General features: G+C 32.1%; 1 protein-coding gene across 7 annotated transcripts in view; it reads right to left on the reverse strand.

Annotated features, from left to right (window-relative positions):
- Fife (regulating synaptic membrane exocytosis protein fife) overlaps nt 1–22,133 on the reverse strand; it is a 212,513-nt gene extending 190,380 nt beyond the window's left edge. For all 7 annotated transcript variants that reach the window (XR_010557979.1, XM_065358812.1, XM_065358814.1 and 4 more), the window contains exon 1: nt 21,895–22,133. The gene's annotated coding sequence lies outside the window, so the exon portion shown is untranslated. The remainder of the gene's footprint in view (nt 1–21,894) is intronic.
- Nucleotides 22,134–22,429: the final 296 nt, after the last annotated feature.

Consider the following 22,429-nt stretch of genomic DNA (forward strand, 5'->3'; position numbering starts at 1 on the left):
GTTACCTTTCCGCATGGTATTATGTCGTTGTCGTTGAATTTTTCTCATTGTGATATTAACCATGACCTTTGAAAAATCGGTTACCTAATATTTATAATAAAATTTAACATAAATTATCAACAGTATATCTAATAAAAGCGGAGGCAAATTTACATTTGTAATGCTTTTCGAGGCACTCGAGAATAGGTAGGTACCTACATACCCACCTAACCATTCAATTGTATTCAGTAGAAAAGTATCTAATCATTTCACGGAGGTATTTTCATTTTCTCAGATTTTACAACCATAAAATATTCGGTCTGTCAGACCAAGCAATATTAGTAAGTTGGAAACTTTAATAAAACATCTTCAACAAGGATCACAGACATTGACTAGCTTATCTGCGCAGAAAATATTCATAATAAGATCATTATAGCACTATGCATAGGTACCTAATATGTAATATGATAATCATTTGTTTGTGACAAACTTATCTTACAAGTTGGGTAAAATTCGTGATCATTAATTTTAATTTTTTTCGAGTACAAAAACAGCTTTTATCCTTTTATCCTTCGTTACATATGTTTATTTTTTACGTTTCATGTTGGCAACTGCAGATTAAAGAATTACACAAACGTGTTTTCTTAATACAAAAAGAAAAAAAAATACTGTGTTTTTACTGAAACGTTATTGGAAGGTTAAACGTGGGAATTAACCATACTGTTCCTTCCACGTGAACTTTTTAAGCCACGCACCACATACAACAAATGAATAAAACGCTTAAATGTAACAAAAGGCGATTCGTGTTGAGAAAATTATAAAAAAACCTTCTTTAAAATAAGAAACCGTTATAGAAGAGTTTTTAATTAACGATTTTATTGCCTCGTTTGCGGAGTTTTTTTCCAGAACCAACAACAGTTGTAAAAGCGCTTGCTTTACAGAAACACCAAAGTAAAAATAAACGAAGAAAATTGCCGGAAATTCGGTTTAAAAGTTCAAGTACCAAGACGGCATCGCAGAGTGGTCTTATTGATATTATGTCGAGGTGTGATGGGACCACGGTTTTCGTTTAATTTCATTTTCTTAGACATTTACCTATATTTACAAAAATAAACGATATTATTGTGTTTGAATATACCGTGTACTTATCTTTATGCCAAATTTTTGGCCTCTTTTACGTTTCTTCTTTGTTGTGTAAACAATAAAAGGGCAGATTTGTGGTTTCCTCACAAAATTACTAAATGCGAATAATGTTTCCTTTTTTGCTTTGTTTAATTTTCACAAAGTAATCATAATGATTGTTGTTTTTGAATACTCGAATAGAGAATGAAGGATGGAGGGTAGAGGATGATTTCGAACAAGAATGAAAAAGACGAGAAGTAGGTACGTACATATTCGTTTATGTGCATGCAATTTTCAAATTGAACGTTGTATGCAACTTTCCTCCATCTGTTCGATCGTGAATGCAATTAATTGTAAAATTTATCAGATTCCAGTAATATGTTTGTAGTGTATTTTGTGCAACGTTTATAAGTATGTACCTACCTAGCTAGTTTTCTGAATCTAGTTTTATATGTATGTAGTTATACATAATCTTCTGTTTTCCATTATGACTTCAGAGATATAATCTAAATTATCATGTTACCAACTTATATGGTATGTAACCTTTGTTGGTAATTGACTAAAGTTCGAATGCTCAAGAGCGATCTCTAACTCAGTCATAATCAAGGATTTGACCCCTTTTCTAAAAACTGGTCAATAAAAGGGCGATGCATAATAACTCGTACGTCAAAACTTCGAATTCATCATTTTTTCAAATTTTTCGGTTGGTTTCCCCATGCATTAATGATTCGGTTTTTGGGGTTTGCCAATATGTTAATACATGTACTTAGATTGTTTAAAAATTTGAGAAATTTACAGGTAAAACATTTTTTCCACTTTTTTTCTACAAAGTAATTTTCACGTGTGCTTCAAAAATGGGAGTGTACCTATGTATAAATAGAGAAAAGGCCTTCTTTTTTGTTCCATCTTGCGTTCCAGGTGCATTGAAATGATGAATTTCTGCAAAATGGAAAGCAGGCACACCTGTAGGTATAGGTACGTATTTATGCATTTTCATTCGCGCGTTTCAACATTTTATTTCAGTTAAGTGGAGGGGGAGCTTCTACTTTTTTCCAGAAAATTAAAAGAAGAATCCAATAAGAAGTTGTAGAGAGGACTCAAGAGGATGCAAGAAATTTTTTGGACTCCTGAGTGGAACAATCACTTTTTTTACAGGGGTCACAAATTTAAAAATATAGATAGGTAGATACTTAATACATTGAAAATCGAAAAAAATATTCGAAAATTTTTTGGTGATTTGCCTATAAGCAAAAACATTTTCTGAAGTCTTACTACACCTTTTTATCGAATTCCTCCTCCAATTCTTCAAAACAAGTCAAAGAGAAGCCAACCGTACTTAATTGAGAAAAAAATGAAATTCAAGCATATAAATTTGACGTTCTTAAAACAATTGAAATTTTTCGATCCGAAATGTCGATTTTCCAAAATTATTTTTCAGATAAAATAAAATAATTCGTTTTTAATTTTTTTTTTAAATTGTTGGAACTCAGAAAAAAATTATGGTGAAATGTCATTCCAGGTTTTCAGATGAATGCTGAAATTTTTAAAGTGAGAATGGTAAATCATCCATTGAAGTGGTATTTTCAAAATCAAATACTAGTAGATAGGTACCCATACCTCTAACAATGATTTTCAGAAAGATTCTCCAACTTTTTTCAATTTTTGAAATGCTTAGTAGATTTTAAAATTTTGAATCTCATCATTCGAGCGCTGAAAGGCACATTCAAAAATCCAAAATTCAGTCTACACTCTTTTGAAAGTCGATAACTAAATTGAGAGGAGGGGAGAGGGTAACCGAGAAGGAAATTCTATTCCTCATTTTGAAAGAAGAAGACGAAACGAAACAATGCAAGAACTTTTGAAGAAAAATTGGGAACCATTTGATTAGGTAAACTAGCAAGCAAACGTAGGTATGCGTACCTATAATATGATGAGTGGCTCAAACTAAGACTGGGTACTTCCTGTTTCTTTTGTAAGAAGATAGTACAGTAGGTAAGTAGCCTAACCGCTCATTCGAAGGATACAAATAAGTTGCCGGGTTGTTTAGTTCAAGTAATGCAAATTTTAACGAATTCATTAGATATTCATGATTAGCTCTCACTATGTTTGCGAAAAAAACTGTGCTTAAAATACCCGTTCTTAATATGTACTTTTATACATGATGTCCCAGGATAGAATAACGCTATCTACCACCAGTAACATAGGCAACCCATCATAGAACCATGATGGATAAAAATTTGCTCATTTTGTCTAAATTTTCCCATGTTATCGACCTGCTAGTTGATCAGCAAAGACTATGCCAGATGAAAAGTCTGAAAAAAAGTGTTCTAAAATTGGTCATTCTTATCATTTTTCTTGAAGATCTCAAAAAAATGTCTTCTTCACGTAACATTATCAGATATTATTCTCCATCTTGACTAATTAAGAAGTTAACGAGATTTTGAAGTTGAAATAATCACTCTCAAGCAAATTTTTGAAAACTTTTTTCCCTTAAAAATCGTTCAAAATGTGCAACTTCAAAATTACCACGCAAAATAAAACAAAATTTTTTCATGCGAGTAAAATTGGGCCCCTTCAAATCCGAGGGTAGGCAAACATGCATATTGGTACTCAGGATGGATTGCCTATATGTTACCGGTGGAAGGCGTTATTCTGTGCTGGGACACCCTGTATATCATTAATTCTATCTTCAGCTTGTTTTTGCCGTGAATTTTGTGCTTATATGCTTGAAATAATGTATAATAATTATAATCCGATGTTAACACATCTTCTCATACACTTTTCACAAGTCTGTTCTTCAATCCGCTCTTTAAACAAGAGCTCATCGCTCGTTCCTAAATGATGAATTTAAATACATCCGAACTCGACTGCTGTTACCTTTTTTCGCTATGAGGATTAACACGATTAATGGATTATTTAAAATTCTATCGTAATAAAATAAATTTGCGACTATAATCATACGAGTATATGCGAAGAAACACGCACATCGTTTGTGTCGTCGACGAATTACTATTACCTACTTGTTTTCGCAACGCTAAACGATGATTCTCGTAAAATTGAATTCTCCGTCGCCCTATTACCTACTTCGTTACATTTTTAATTTCAGACTAGATGGTCTCTCCGATACAAGTAAATCATCAGCAGAATGACGCAGTGTAATGCGGCTAAAACTCGATGTTCTCTCGTTTATTCGACTAATTAAATTATTTCATGTGCGGATACGCTAATGTTATCGTTACCATATTCTAAAACAGGTATACACCGTCTCCAGGGAAAATTGTGCTTAATTTTCTCGCGTTCTTCGTTGTAATGTCTTATTATTGTGGAAATTCCAAGCCACGTGAAAGGGTCATTGTGGGGCTTATTTTTACACAATTTAGAGTTGCTGGCTTTTTCTCTGTGATTATATGGCTTTATTTTGACGTACCCATCTAAACAATGCACGTGTTATAAGAGACTTTCTTATCTTAACGCAGGTAAATACTCTCGACATGAAAAAAAATCTCTTTCAAAGGGCAGATACCGTAGTAAATATTTTACTCAATTTGATGTTTGCATTTTCAAAGCTAAAGGATGAAAATGATGCTAAATAAATTGATTTTTTTTTGGCGAGAACCGAAGAAATCTTACGGATTTCGCTGCATAGTCTTTTTTTTTGTTTTTTGAATGTACATATAAAAACGCCGTCTGCAAACAAAAAAAGTATAATAATTTGTGACTCGAAATCACGCGCCAATTTGCAACAATAAATATTTAAAAAAGACGTTGGAATTTTTATGCGAGATGAATGCAGAGCGAAGTTCGAATGATGAAATTTTAAAACCAAAAAACCACAAAATTCGCTCAACAAAAGCTTTTCTAATGGTTATAACTAAACTCTCAACATTTTAAAGTCAAGTGAATCTGCCTTTTTACTTTGATTATACTTTCAGAGGAGTATAGTTCAAATATCTTCTTTTTGTTCTTATAGAATACGATTAGCAAATACGTCCTAGGTGTCTGAATTGTTTTCTGGTTTCAAATTTACCTATAATTTTAAATGGGCCTATGTTTTCAATCCTTTGTCTAATATGGGTAGTTTTTCACTGCCCCAGAGGCCACAGTACGGGTCAAAAATTCATTTTTGAACTAACCTTCACTTAGAATTCTGCAGTAATGTTCTAAAACTGTGGAGAGGGTCCTTGATGAACCCTCAACCAAAGTTGCAAGTGCACTGCAAATCACGAACACAGTTTCATTCTAATCGGTAATCGATTTTGGCCATTCTTTCATTAGCCGAAAGCCCACTTTTCAGAATAAAACCTATTGTGAAGAAACCATTAACATAGCAATAAAAAAAAAACCTACCTCGTAGATACAGGAACAATTAGGTGAAAATTATTGTACTTCGACAATATACGAGTAGTCGAGTACTTACGTTGGTAAGTTCGCACGACAGAAAAACATTTAGTATTTCAACAAAATACATATAAGGTGCCGTGAAGTTTACGCGGTTTGAGAAAATCCATGCTGCTCTTGTACTCTTATTTATGCACGTATTTATTTCACGCCTCACTTGTATCAAATCGCAGCTTTTTACTATTAGACCGAATGCTAGGTTACACCATTTAAGTACCTACCTACTTCAGTGTACATGTACTGATTCTTTCTAGCTATTTATGTTTATTAAAGAATAAAAACCTTTTTACTCGAGACTTTACAAATGTTGTTCAATTTACGCGCCACAAATTTCCAACTGGAGTGAAAAATTTTCAAGGTTGAATTGTGAAATGGGATTTTTCCTCTTTGAAAACAAAATATATTTTCTTTTACGATACAGCCATGTTTTAAGGTATTTCACTTACAAAAATTAATTTATGGAATTTCTTTAATTTAGTGAGATGTGAAATTCCTATTTTTATTCGAGTAGGTATTTCGAATATTTTTATTCGTTCTACGAAGTCGAAAAAAAAATGTAACAAACACGTTCACTCGTTCTCATAGGTAAGTATTTTACTTCCGATGATCACCATTGTGGAGTTATTGGAATTGTTATTTTGCTATAAAAAAAATATTTAAATCGATATTTCGAAATCTCGCTTCTAGGCCCGGAACTTATATGTGGTGGGTCTGAGAGAAAACACTACGCAAAAAAAAAATGAATGATAACGAGAAGGGTAGCTAAAGTATAGATATAAAGAGCCCTTGGACATGATTTCGATACTCTAGCGAGACCTTCGAACACAAAAGAGAGCCTTTGTAAAAATATTCATTGCACAGAAAATAAAAGAAAAAAGAGATGGGCAATTTTTTCACGTTGATGCAATTAAACAGGTATAACGCAGCTTCAATTTTACGCAATGAATGAAGCTCTTTTACATGTATAGGTAGGTACACCTTCACATAAATTCCCTACGAGCATTGAGCATGTTCGATAAAAATAACCTTACAAGGTTTTATCATTATTCAAACATGATTACACATAGAAACAATATAATTATAGGTACCTATACCTACCTTACTATTACTAAAATCCCAACGTTTCTGTAATGCAACGAGCGATGTACCTACTCACATCGATGTTTCCTCTTTTACTCTCCTCGCTAAAATTTTCATATCTACCTATTAGTCTATAGTTTAGTCCAAATGCTCGGCAGTAATGCCATTGCAAAAAAATAAAGAAAGAAAGAAAATAGAACGAAGATAAAACCATTGTATACAATATTTCACAAACGAAAATATCTTTCAGCTCTAAATTCCTGTAGAAAATTAATTTACAAAGGGAAGCAATAAAAGTATTTGTACTAGCAACATAGAAAAACAGCTTTTTAAAATTGCTTTACCTCTCGGTATTTACCGCAATTAATTTAAGCTCGAGAATTCCGCCAATTTTGTAATAATATAGAAATATAATACAGGTGGGTACTTGGCGTTTGGTGTTTATTAGCACAACCTCGCAACTATGCATAAACACTCGAGTTTTCCGACTCTTATATACAAACGATCGTACTCATATGTGTTTCAGTTATGTCGAACTTAGTTACTTAATGAACACCAAGCACGCTTGGTTTGCTAGAAAAATAATAAGGTTTGTAAAATGCTCTCGTCATGTAATATTTCATTTAAACGTTTGGAAAAAAATACCTTTCAAAATATTTGTTCGCTAAATTAAAGTACATTAAACGCTTAACAAGTAGGTAGGTGAAGTTAAATTACAGGGCGGATTCAGTTAGTTTTTTGTCGAATGACTTGAAAATAAAATCAAAATTAATGTAGTTGCTTAAGAAGTTTGCCAGTGTGGTAAACAAAGCTTTTCGCCAACCAAGTTCAAAGAAGTGTCAATTTAATTACGCTGCTGAAATTACAAGCTGAATTTAAACCGCTCGTATCGCCTTCGAACTTCGTTCCTATGACTTTACAATAATACTAACAAAGTATATGGTAACATAACACTCGTATTATTGCATATTAGCTGCACCATTACGAAATTTTAACACGTATTTAAATGCTTAAGTATATGCTGAAGAAAGGAACAAAATTTCTTTGGGATTTAATGTAAGTATGTATAAAGTGGTTTATCAAGTGTAATATTGTTCGAGTTTCAACACTTGGGAAATTTTCATTAATAATTTGGCCTATAGACGAATTTTACGAAACAGGAAATTCAATTGTATTGCAGTGTGTTTCAACAAAGCAAGATTTATAATGAAGTAATTTCATCGACGATTTGAGGCTGATGTTCCAGTTCGTCCATGTCGCATCATGAAAAAACAATTACAGCAAACTCGGTGTAATAATCTAGTAGGTAATTATAAATACCCCCCTCCCCCCAAAAAAATTACAGCTCACAACCTTTGCCTTCAAAAAACGCGACGACGTGGAGAAAAAATGAACAAAAAATATTTTTAATAATCTTTAAGAGATTTACATATTGTAGCATTTACAAGCTTGATGCATTGAAAAACAATTGGCCATGTTCATTCGATAAATGAAAAGAGAAAGAGTTGAAATTTATAGAAAATAGGTAGGGTTGTTTAAAAAAAAATTAAAACAAATTGTCAATTTTGGAACTTGAAAATTGAAACAAATTATTCGAAATTGAGAGGTGTATGGTTCATTCCAAAAAATTATAATCTAAGTAGGCAACTATAAATGGAAATAAACTGAAAATTTATTATTTTTTCATTAAAAAAAAAAAGGATCTGCTTTCTAAAAGCTTTTAACTCTGCATTACTTCCGGCACTCCTTTTTATCCAAATGTCAAAAATTAGCTTCAATATTTTCCATTTTTGCATGTAAAAACAATTTTTTGAAAACAAAATTTAATCCCTCCCCGCATTGCAGCACCGAGCCTTCTAGGTGTATCTTTTAATACGCGATTCGTTTTTACTTGCTAAAAAATCAAACACCACCCATCCAGAAATTTAGAAGCTCCTGGCGCAGAACTCTCTCCAACGTCTGGTAACATCCTGCGCAAAACTTCGTCCAACATCTGATATTACATCACTCTTGAAAGAAGAATAATTTATTTTACATTATTAAATCCCAAAATTTAGGCTTAAAAATTTGATAATGCAGATCTGGTCTGTTTCAACAGCCATCAGTCACAGAGGAGTTGTAAAAATCATAAAAAATATACATATACCTATACCTATCACATAATATTTCTTTGGAAATCTGAAGGCTGTATAGTAGCGAACTCCCCCCCCCCCCATCTGCCAACATATCGTTACCTTAGAGGCTATTCCATGTATGTCCATAAAAAAATTGATATCCATTTTACCTATCACCGTTAAGCTTCTGGCGTGCCTGGAAATAGAAAATTTGCATCTGGGTACAGCAAAATTGAACCACTGAAGATTTAGGAAACCAACCGAAAGCCCTCGCAGATAACCAGTCACAGAATAAAAACCAGAGAACTGTATCATTATGTCATATTGTGAGAAATCTTGAGGCTCCTGGCGCAGAACTCCCTCCAACATTTGACATCGTATCTCTTACATGATGAAATGGATTCACATTACCATTTTGAAAAAATGTCTGCATAAAAACCCAAGTGCAGATCCTGACTGTTTCAATGGCATGTTGACATAAATTCTGAGGCTCCTGGCGCAGAACTCCTTTTTACATCCGGTGGTATACAACGTCCACATTATGTAATAACAGCAGTAAATTCTAAACATTCCTGCATGAAAGGCTAAAAATTGAGAATGTGGCCATTTTCAATTGTCTTTTAAGACAGAACCTTTATATTAAACCGGTAAAAATTGAAAATTTCGAGGCTCCTGATGCAGAACTTACTCCAAAATCTTATATTTCTCACATAATGAAATTGTTTCACATTACAATTTTGTAAAAATCTATCTTAACCACCAAAATGCAAATCCTGACGGGGTTTTAATGGTCTGTTGAGACAAATTATAATGCTCCTGGCGCAGAACTCACGTTGATATCTGGCATCATAATATAACTTTCACGATGATTACGCTATTTAAAGTCATTATTTCAACATTTCTAGTCTGAAAAACTAAAAATAGAAATTCTATTAATTTCCGATTATGGCAAAAAGTTGAGATTCAGGTACCGCACTTCACGTTGAAAAAACCAAGAGCTCCTGGCGCAGAACTCCTTCAACATAAAACTCTCATTTCATCAGATTATTTTTCATTTTGGAAAACCAAAAATGCCGACTCTGATTGTTATCAATGCTCTACAAGCACAGAACTCTGGCAGTAAGTTCTATTTATCTCAAAATTGAAAGCTACTTCAAGTGAGTAAATCGGTTGAAGTTTTATTTAATTTTTTTAAAATTGAAGATCCAATTGAATATTTCTAGAGCTATGAGATTGAGTAAAAAATGTAACACTCGAGAAAATACAGAAACCCCAAGTCAACGGTAGGAGAAAATAAGAGGTAAGTATAAGTATGCGCAAGAGATCTGTATAAATTGTTGTAGCTCTTATAGTGGCGACACCGTAAGTTTAGGAAACATTGCACCGAATTTTTATACGTATAGAAGCGGTGACGATTCACACTTCACTGTGCACATTTACGTGTAGGTAGGTACCTTATTCCATATACTTTTCGTTTACTTCTCCAAATAACAAAATTTTGGCCAATTTACCTTCTCAAACAAAATTGGATCTTTTTTTTTTACGTCTATTCATCAGTAACGCCGAAAAAAAAATGTAAAATATATCCAACAGTGAAACATTTCCAAACCGAGGCGAATACTGGATGGGTCAAACGTGAATAGATAAATGTTACTATCGTCATCGGTATCATTTGGGCTGGGATTACGATTACGTGTATCACGTAGAAAAATGGAAGTTATTACCTTTAGCCAATTTTAACAACAAATCGTGCCAAAGATGCGACCAGAACGTAGCAATTTAATTTTTCTACGTCGAAAATATCTCTGATGCGTTGATTTTATAAAGTTTGGAAGAAATTTCGTCGAAAACAAAAAGTAAAATATTTGCTCCGTTCTTCAAGTTATATTATCGGTTTTAGCTGCCGAACGTGGTAAAACTAAAGAGTTTTTTTCACAGTAATAATTTTCATTTTTATATACCTTACCCGACACCATTGATTCGTCGATAATTTCGTTAAAAGTGTTGATTGCATGACATTCATTTTTGTTTAAATCAACGTATAGTCAAACTCTTTCATCGGTTTTAAATCCGGATAATTTTATTTACTCGTTGCCACGGTGGTGTTTAAAGTACATGTACATTTTTTTTTGTAGACCAAAAGTGAAAAAAAAAAATTATTAAAAAATTACTGCGTTAAAATTTAACCTCCTCAATGAGCGAGCATATTTTTATTGGCCTGTAACATGTGTATAGTTACTCGTAAGCCTGTTTCTGAACCTTTTTCCACGATACTGTATAGATTAGATTTTTGAACATTTATTTCTATACCTGCAGCCTATTCAACGACGACATCAAAAACAAACATATTCTGACTGTAACTGAGGTTTTCATTTATATCTTAATTGCCAATTTTTAAAAACGCTTTTATACCCGCCTGCGCCTCGTTTTTTTCCTGGTAGGTACCATTTAAAAGAAAGCTAATGATAACCATCGTCGGTTAAAAGAGAAAAATTATACCTTTGACATTTTTCTAAATTAACGCCCAACCTAGATTAAAGAGGTGGTATCATTTGAACCAATGAGCCAGCTATTCTTTAGAAACTATCGGCTTACCAAACTCAACTAGCCTGTAAAAAGAACAGTGATTCATTATCTTCCTTGACTTTTATGGTGCGGTTTTTTCTTTCAATTACCAGCACTGTTTTATGGGTACTGTAATCTGGCTTTTAAAAATGAAACTGCGGAAATTCTATCTCTTATCAAAACATAACTAACATCTGAGAGAATAAATGAATAAATAGGGTGGGTACCTATCTTATTGTCCGCTGATTTCAAGAAACTAATAATTTTTCAATTTAGGGGTTTGTTTAACCACTTTTCTACTTCAAGAATATACCTAAGTAGGTGGTAAAAAACTCCATTCTTGAAATTAAAAAAAAAAATAGTCCAAAACCTACAATAAGGTAAATAGATACTTACAGAAACATTTTTTTGAAATTTGAGACACATGAGCTTCTTCTCCTTGATTTACTGATACACTTAGACTCGAGAAAGCAAGGTTTAATTTCCACCCATCTACCTCAGAACCAAAAAACTGTATTCAAATCATCCGAAAAATAATTTTAAAAATATATAGTAACGTCACTTTTCAAACCTAAACACAACGAATCATCGAAAAAAATTATTTCAATTAAGAAAAATCTCCATCTTTCACTCAATTCGGCAACTTTTCAAGCGTAAAAGATATAGGTAGGTAGAGGTACTCGTGTTTCATGAACGAACAGTTATACACCGTCAACCATCACAAATGATGTTTTCGCGTAAACACATTTATATACAAGGTAAAGATGTATATAAAACCCTGTTTTAATCCAGCCTGAAATCTTAAAACGAAGGTTTTGTCTCATAGTTGAAGCGTTTTCTTAGATTTAATACCAGATTATGTTTCTAATTTCGTTATGTCACCATTTTCCTTCATACATAATGACGCGGTGTCAAAAAAGAGTTATTTAACTCCGTGTATTGTTTGACGTGATTGTTCCATTTCGTCATAAAAGCCACCTAAACGTGTAATAAACGTGAGTATTTGGCGCCAAGTTTTGGCAAAATTGAATAAATTTTTCGTCAATTGTTTATTCGAAATTGTTATTAAAATACATAATGTACAATAACTCACTTTTATGTTTTGTATTTCAGATTCTGCTTAAAATTAAATTATTTCTCTCGACAAATATTCAGCTTTACAGTTTGATTTTTATGTGATTACTCCATTCGATCGGGTCGCTTTGACTGAAAGATAAAAATTTCAACCTCGAGAAAATCATCGAATTTCACTGTTTTGAGTTTATTTTTAGAAATTATAAGATAGCCGTAACCGTTGTTTTTTCCTGTAGTCTCCTGGAGCGAATATACTTATAATAGGCAATTTTTCAACATTTCTTTAATCATTTGGGAATTACCTTGAGAAAGATTTTTTCCAATCTCATTTTTGCTGATTCCCAAGAATAAATAATTCCCTTGAAATAGTTTTTATAGGACTTGTTATTTTGTGAAAACTTTCACTAGCGAAAGTTTATTTTATTTTACGAAGAACGGTGGTTTTTTCTTTTAATGATGATGTATTTTCAGCGTATATAGGTATGTACTTATTTTTGATCGAGGTAATTTTTTGGAGACAAAATTTACCATCTGGATATCAATGATTTGTCTCTTTTGAAAATTCCATGCTCGGTGAATTTCTTAAATTTATGTTTGATCATAATATCTAATTTCATTCTTCGAAGTCACTCGACCTTTAAGTAGGTATAGATTGGAAAAAATTCCAAAACACCCACATGCAGCTTTTTCTTTTTTTACCTGAACGAATCCGCAAATACTTTTAAAAGCATTTCGAATATATTCCCCAATAGATTCGACGAAAGGGCGGTATAATCTGAACCGCAGGTCGAACAGGGTTTTCCATCAACTATGAAAATGACTCGAACATCAGAAAGCTTTTCTCATCGTTTTAAATCTTCCACACGTATATGTAGTATAAGGTAGGTACCATACTTGGCGAAATATTAATAAAGTATGTATCTTCACTATAGTAAATAACATGCTAGGTAACTTTACACGCGGTGTTCAAATTCTCTCAATCTATCGAACGCTCGCAGCAATTGAGAATTTAAAATTTTTCGGCACCTTTGCCTAAGCATATGTGTAGAACGTCGTCTGCTGCGGTCGAGGTACTCTATATGTGGGTACTTTCAAGCATAAAAATTTATCACGCTTGGTTGAAATTGAAAATTTATTTATGAATATTAATATGTACATTTGTGACATTTTTCCCGTGTCTTTTGTAAATAATTTTCAAAGTAAGAAGTTTTAGTTCAAAAGAGCAAGCTTATACCTATATGGTTCATGAATTTTTTAAAACCGCGCGTGCATTAAATAACAAAATTATTGCTGATTCTAAACCTGTGAATCTAAACATATAACTAACGATGTGTGTATTTTAATTTAAAAATACGCTTTAACGATGATAAAATGGAGTTTAGTTTGTTTTTTGCTTTTGCTTTTGAATAATATGGCAGCGCGTGTTTTTTTTTCTTGTGTTAATTTTTTTAATGTGCGAGTATTTAAATTTCAAAATTGGAAAATATTTTCATTAAAATTTTAATGGGTTTGCTTACCCACCTATCAGTGTATTTACAATCACAAATCACAAATATCAAACGACGAACCAACTTTGGCAAAACGAATTATCGTTTGCGAGATATCGTTGGATTTGTAGGCCTTTTTTTTTTTTTAGAATTATCAATCGTCACGCAATACTCGTACCTAATACCTATAGACTATAATATGGAGTAATTTTTGCATGTTTCTCATTATAATTTTCTAAATATTCTGAACTTCTGTCGTAACGAAAATACAAAAAATTGATCGTTTTTAAAGTTGGAATGTAAATCACGAAGTACCTAGATGCTTATGTAAGAACATATTTGTATATACGAAACTTTGAACGAATCATCGAGCTGAAATGTTTAATCAACTTTAATTTTTCTACCCAAACATAAGAATAGAAAAAATCACCTATACTTGGTCTAAATTTGCATCTTTCACGTTTGATGCGGTGACATAAAAAACAAATTTCATCACTAATATTCATTTCACTTTTCATTATACGACCCAATTAACCGAAATATATGACGCGACGTGGAGGAAAAAATCTTGAAAATTATACACATAAAATCATTAACTCGTACACTTTTGAAAGAAATACCCTATTAGGCACGTTCAGTCTAGCATAACCAATGGTAGACTCAAGCATCATTGGAAGCTTTGAAAAGGGGTTTCGTGTGAATTTTGTGTCTTTTTTTCTTTCGTATACGTACATGGTTCGTTGCGAGTGGGATTATTCATTTTTTTTTAGTGGAAAACTCATTCTGTGTATCTGCAGTACCGAATCATTGAACCATTTTACTAAAAATTGATCATTTACCAACTTGAAAATTTTCATTGTTAGGTATACTTGATACGTTAATGATGCAGTGTGTCTCTTATGTTTCAGCATCACTGTACACGAATTAGCTAGTCAGGTAACTTTAAGGGGAAATGTTACACGTCATCAAGTGCTACATATTTTCCATACCCACAATAAAAACTTATAGAATCATGCGCAACGGTTTAGAAAAACACTCGGACTTTTTAAATTTGTCTCTTCAGATTTCATCAAAAGCAGTACCTATCATTGAAAAGGAAGTGTTTAAAGTAATGAAATTGATCTTTGAATATTCAGGTAGTGAAATTAAATAAAATACCTGAAATATGATCTTAGATATGTAGGTAGGTAATTAAGTTGAAACAAGAAATTCCATTCGGAAAATGTGGGAAAAATCATATTTTTTTAGAAAATTCTAGTTCTGAAAACATTTTGATCGAAATTACTACCGGAAAATAGAGCATCAACTGTGCTAAAACAGTTCATCTTCTGATACGCAATCTTCGAGCTCATAGATTATGAAAGCAATACAAAACTCATTCGAAATACCTACACACTTCTGCAATTGAGAATAAATAAGGAAAAAATTAAGCTCGTTCAATCACATCGACACTTCGACGCAATGCATGAAAATGACTGCCCATTTGGAAAGGATTATTTCGATGGAGATAATAAAACTGGTAATTTGAAGGGATCGATTTTCAACACATGTTATAAGAGGTTTTTTCCCCGTACAAATTACCCGCTCGACTGATGCAAGTTTACTTTGATTTCTGGCCTTAAACTTAGTCGAGCTTGTAGTTTGTAGGTACTTAGAGTAGTTGCAATAATGTTTAATTTTTATTCACACCATCTTGGTACCTACCTCTAAAGTAACTCAGCTACCAAAACAACTCGCCTCGATGGCTGGTTGTTTAGTTTGAAAAGTTCTATGGGAAGTTTTGTGCAGTTAATAGCATTAACGTAACTTTATGGCTTTCTGCTAAGTGAATTTTATTTAAAAGCTATCGACTTAGTTGATTAAAGTCCAACCATGCTCGCATATAGTGCTAGATCGCTTTTTGCACCTCACATCGATGTAATGTGACTTCAGCCCAAATTAATAAACTTTGATATAATTTCCGTTCGTGATAATTTTCCACCGTTGGATATAATTTTAAAGAAATTTTACCCATCAGAATTTAAATAGATTTTTAATGAAGTTTTATACATTTCCTTTATACTCTTCTAGGTACCCTTTTAGAATGGTTTATTAATTTACTAGAATATTTTAATACTTCCGCCATTGAAACCACTTTTGCGGTTCGTACAGCCTATACCTACACTATTCTGGCTACTTTCTAATGTAGTAAATTTGACTCCGTTTTAATTATTCTGTTCATCTGATAATGAACCGAACATTTTCAACGTGATAAAAATTTGTTTCATCACTAAACGATAAATTTTAAAGTATACCTAGGTCATGTTTCCATTGTCAAATATATTGATTTATATCCAGTTGCAAGCTATTCCTTTGCGCATACTTATTTGAAAAGCTCGAAAATTAATTAATTCCAAAGTGAAACGCGTTCTACGTAAAATCCTAATAAACAAGATTTATTATTTCTCATTATTTTTATTCGAACAGCCGTTTGTAATTATACACAAATTGTAAAAAATCCTACGCAAACTAATGAACAGAAAATTTACCAAGTGGTATTGCAAATTATTCCTCTAGAATATAAAATATTCCTATGTATATTATTTTTTTCAAATTCTAAATAATTACTTTCTCATGTAATTTATCAAATTTATGGAAACCTCGTAAGCGTACAAAAAGCATTATAAAAGGCGAATATTTCATAATCCTAAATGCTTCTTTACTATAAAGCGTCCTTCTTCGATGTAATTTCCATTTCTGATGTTGAAACTTTACCGTTTATAATGTATTCTCATTTTACTCTCGAGTAAAAAATTTCACCCTGACCGATGAAACGAGCAAATATGTATGTTTTTGTTAGACTTTCTGTCGTTTAAAAGCCTCGATATATGACTATTTTTCCCGTTGATATTTTTGCCTTTATTTTTTATCCCCAACACATTTTACGAATACTATTTTTATAAACAAGTGCGTCGTATTTCTTGCATTAATCTTTTCAAAATTGAAGAGATCATTTAGTAAATTAAACTCTCGGCTTTGAAACAAAAAAAAAATAATAATTTTGGGGCATCACGTCATATTTTTCACTTTGAAGTCTGTTTTTAATTTTTATTAGTCGAAGTGTTGAATAAAAATACCTACTATAAGGTGTTTTAGGTATGCTTTTTACTGTTAGATAATTGCGCGAATATCTTTACGAGACTTTAATTAAAGATATAGAATGCGTTCTCGAAAACAATTGCTACACCGCAAAAGTTTGAAAATAACCATAACACGATTTATAAGAAATGTGCAGAAAAGGTACCTACTACCTACTTACCTAATTTAATAATGCGAGTAAAAAATATGATTAATTACATTTCGTGTTTAAAAAGCTGGGTTAATTTTATTTCAAAATTTAATTCAGCCTCGTATTGGATTAATTTTTCATCTCGTTGTACGATGCAGCTCACATATCAAAATGTGAACTCTTTTTATCGAATTACACAGTCAGCAAGACTTTTCAATTTTATTTTTCTATGAAAATACACGCTTTTAGGTCATTCAACCGAATATCGAAATAAATTTTATAAACGATGTGTAACGAAGTTTAATACATTTTAAACACATTTTACGCCGAAAAGTAATTCTAAAGAAATATATTTTTCAAGGATCAAAAAATTATTTCTTTTGAAAACTTTTTTTCCATTTTTTTTCTCTTCGAGCGAGCAGCAATAAACATAGGACAGAGTTAAAAAATATCTCGTTGCGAATGAAAATAAATATGCCTCTATCGTGTTAAATCGAACTTCAAAACTTTTTCATAAACTTTTGTACTTAACAATTTCACCTAAAAAAAATACATGTGAAAAAAAATGTACACAGAGACCAAATATTTTTCATATTTTTCAAATAAGTACGACAAAAAAGTTTGATTGCAGTCGAACAACTACAATTTATCGAAAGTAAATAATACCCTAGATAAGTATATCGCTGCAAAAAAAGATTACTTTTCAAATAGGCAGTTTCAGAATTTCATTTCGAATCAAAAACATTCAACTTGTGCAATATCAACACGTACCTCTGCCGACTAAATATACCTGATTTCACTGTTGAATAAACAACGAGTCGAGCGCGTGCGCGCAACCCTTACACTATACCTACTTAATCTGCAATCAAATAAGGAAAGCAGTGCATAGGTTACGAGAATAGGTATATTTCCTGGGGTGTTGTAGGTACTTATACATACATATGTATGTACTTACCTATGTGGTAGTTATGTGTTGAAAATTTTTGCACGAATTTCTTTTCAAGTTAATCACCAATCTGGCATTGCTTTTATCAGGTACCTACATACTTTTTTATCATACGTAAATGTAGGTAGGTTAGGTTGATGGTGAGTTCAAGTGCCAAAATTACAATAGATAGTTTTTTTTTTCACATCAACTTTTTCTGATTTGTTGAACTGATAACAATTACAACGATACACAATGCACTATAATCAAATAATTAAACACGAATGGAATGTTTTAAAAAGGAACCCTCTTTGATGATACCTGTTAATTAAATACCCTAAGAATAATACCTACGTAGTAATTTTTTTTACCCTTATACCTACTCAAGTACGCAGTATGAAACCTTTTTCTTTTGGTCTAAATTTATCAGGTTATTTCTGTCTTTAGAGTATTAACCTGCATGAAAATTATTACAATTTTTTATTTTGTGTGTTTTAAATGAGGATGCATTCAATCCAGTAGTTCTTCATCGCGTACAAGTAAGTATACCTACTACCTACTCGTATTAGAAAATTGACAGGCACATTCATGCCTACTTGTACTTATCGATTACTCTCCATCAGTTTTAATAAATAGGATACTTTATTAATTCATAAGAAAAATAAATGCAGGCAGTTTGTTATAGTGTCAAATCGACCAATAGATCCAGCGATGCAGGGAACCCTCAAGTATCACATCCGTCAATTCAGATGCATGTGTGAAGGTCAATTTTTTTTGTTGAACCCTTGAATCTTACAAAAAAATAATTTTTTGAGCTGGAATATTAAAAAAACATGAAATTTATCATCAGAAACGATCAATTTAAGTTGAACTTTGAACCATCGTTCAGAATATTCTGCAAAAACAAAGTAGGTACATCTATCTACACATGTACCTACTTTTTTACTCATCTTTTTAGAAAAATGAATCACTGCTGTACAAGGGGAAAATTTTGTACTCTGTAGTAGGTATGTGTTTCTCTTATTTTCATTCAAAAGCCCTACTCTAAAAATCGATTTCTTGTTACAAAAAATTTGATTTTTTTAAATTTTATCATTTCGAAAAATAGATTTTTGGCAAAAACTAACAAAAAAAACTTCTGAAGTGTTTGTCCTCGATTTTAACAGGATCTAAATTTTTGGAAAGAGCATGCTCCCAAACTTCCTTAACCAAAATTGCAGCTAGCAGTTCAAATTATTCATTCGATTTTTGGCAAATTTTTAAAAATTCCAAATCATTATAATGATTTAGGTACCTTATGCTTTTTTTTCGAAAACAAAATTCAGTAAACCAAAATCAACTGCTCCGAACCCAATTTCACTATTTCTGGCCATTCTGGAGCCTTCGAACGCGATTCCTAGATTTCACTAAGAGTTTTAAATTTTTTTCAGAGGGTGTAGAATTTATTTGAACAGTTAAAAATTGAGTAATGGCTTATTCTTGAACTGTTTAATGAGTATATCCATCCACACGCGAACCGATTTCTAGGGAGATATTTCAAAAATGTAATTTATTATGATCATGGTATATTTTATGAGGGACCGAATAAATTTAAAAAATTAAAACAAACATACTCAAATTAATGTCCGGAAATCGGCTCAGATAGTTAATAAGCTCGTAAAACAAATTTAAAAATTCTGAAAAATTCCAAAATCGCGCTGAAAGCTTTAAAATGGCTCGAAATGGCAATATTCGGCTCGAGGGAGTTCATATTAGTTTCAGGACTAATCATTATTTTTACTGAAGAAATACATCCAGAAAAGAATACTTGAATCGCTAAAAAATTCCAGTTTTTAATTTTTAAAAAAATTTATCTTTAACCAAGAATTTTTTTTTTGGTGTTTATAATTACAAGATTATTACACCCGTAAGGGGGGGGGGGTTAGATTTGGTTTGTGAGGTTGATGTTTTTTATTAGGGAGATGAATTTTTGAATTTCTGAGGGTTCGTCAGGGATAGTAGGTGGGTTTCCTTTTATCTGTAGTGTAAGTCTGTTTTGTTTTAGTTGGGGGAAGTTGAAAAGTATGTGTTGGATGGATGAATTTGGGCATGTGAAATTTTGACTATGGAGGTTTGAAAAGATGGATATTTTCAAAAATTAGTAACTATATAGGTATCTTGTTCAAATCAGAGGCGGACACTTCAAGAAGTTCCCTTGTACGAAAATTTTCCACTGATTTTGAGCAAGATTTAGAAATTTCAACTTCATTGGACTTTTTTTTCAAGAGGCCCATGTATTTTGTCATCTCAAGTACCTATTTGAAAGTCAATATCATGCATTGTGGATCAGAATCTTGAAAATTTTAAACAAATCTCCAGTGCAAAAGACACCCCTCCCCCTCCCGTCATCTTTAATGAAAATTATTTAGAAATTGAGTGGCAGAGTGGGTTACATGGATCATGCTACAGTGTATTTCAAGACTAAACATCATAGAATTTGATTTTTTCTCTTTTTCATTGCATCATACATCGCTGATTTTTCGGTTTAGTGTACAATTTTCAGTTTTCTATTAATTATAGATAATATTATTCATCTTGTCGTTTCATTATTGTATTTTTTGCCGTTCTCATTCCTTTGTTCTCCGCTGAAAATGAAATTGGACAAACTCGCTTGCTCCTCGGAAAAGATTTTTCTTTACTCGAAAAAATGAAAAAAGTCAACATTTTAAGAATATTTTAGATCATGAAAAACGACCATGAAATTTTCTCAGCATTTTTTCAATCGTGTCAGAAATCTTATCCAACATTAAATTATAGGTGCCAAATACATAATTAAAAATTTTGAATTCTGAAGAAAGAAACAAGTATTCCACATCGAAAAAATTGAAATAATTTGGAACTGTATAAATCCCTCTGAAATGTGATTTTAAATTGAAAAGTAGGTGCCTGTACCTACCTAATATATATCTATTAACACAAAAAATTAAAAAATTAAACAAGGTAGTGGTGAGAGTTTTTCTGTGAATAGGTATTCATTATGCCATAAACACATTTAAATGTAAGTATCCAAAGACTACCTCTTGAAATTGAAAAAATTAAGGTTTTAACGAATGATCATTTGACTCGAGACTGTATAGGTAGTTCTTGAAGCATAAAAAATGTGATGAAACTTTACCCAAAATTGTGAGCGCCAGTGGCATCGTTTTTTATCGTAAAATAAATTTTGAGAAATTGAAAAAAAATTTATTTTTCATCTTTGACATTGGCGATAATTTTTTACCTATCATTCTAATTTCTAATACATATCAATTAGCCAGAGCTTCAATTGATATTTTTCAACTAAAAATATCGAGTGTTTATTTTCATTTTTAAATTGTATCAGCGCAGATATAAATTGACTTGGTGATGTATAGGAAATTAATAATACTTCGCATTTTTTTCCACTTCAAATTATAGTACGAAAGTAAAATTTTTTACATTCCTGTAAATTGCACCGAATAAATTACGAAATTTTTCCTATACATTTTATATTTTCAAATAGTGGAATCAGAGAGAAGTTTCGAGAAAATTACAAGCGTATAAAAACCGACATATACGACACAGTTATTGAAAAAAATATAAATAAGAGAATAAAAATTTAATGAATTATACATTTTTCGCTCATATTATACCGAATGATGGAATTTTCATCGAGCAAAAAAATTTTCCAGCCAAATAGCCTTGCGAAGTTATAAATCCTACAGATATATGATATTTGTAATTTTGAAATGAAAAACGAAAACCAAGCTAATAAATCAAGAAGAAATTTTCCTCTACTCGTATGTTGAAACGAATCAAGTTGAAGAATTCATTGACGAACGAATACCGGCGATAAAAAATAAATTAAAAATATTTATAACTCACCTGTATATACGGAAGAATAAATTGAAAAGGCGCGAAAAATAGTCTTGTGCAAAAAAATTACATACATACAGCGACACGAAACGCGAGAAAACGATAGTTCACATAAAAACACAAACGTTAATACAAACACTAGTTGCTTTTTTTTACGAACGCCTGAAAACGGCAATACCATATAACGCGAAAATACAGGCGGGATAGTTTTCCGCTTCTTACGTAGTGAGCGAGCGCCGTGATATTCACTGCTGGGACTGAAGCTGCCCGGGCGCTCTCCGTCCGTGCGCTCAAGGTACCGTACGTGAGATTTTCGCCTTTTTCCTCCGGGAAATTTTCGACCCCCATCCCGCGCCGCGGTTTTCACCCACGTTTCACAGCTAACCGATAATTTATCCCTTAATTACATCGTGTTGTACATTTCTGAAATTATTTTTCTTATTGCGTTTTGATAACAGGTGTCTGTAACTTGATTTTTCTTCTTATCGTGTTCCCCATTTCGCTCGACGACGGTGTAAAATTATTCCAGCGGGGCTTTTCATCG

Source organism: Planococcus citri, chromosome 3 (genome assembly GCF_950023065.1).
Source record: "Planococcus citri chromosome 3, ihPlaCitr1.1, whole genome shotgun sequence".
Classification (NCBI taxonomy): domain Eukaryota; kingdom Metazoa; phylum Arthropoda; class Insecta; order Hemiptera; family Pseudococcidae; genus Planococcus; species Planococcus citri.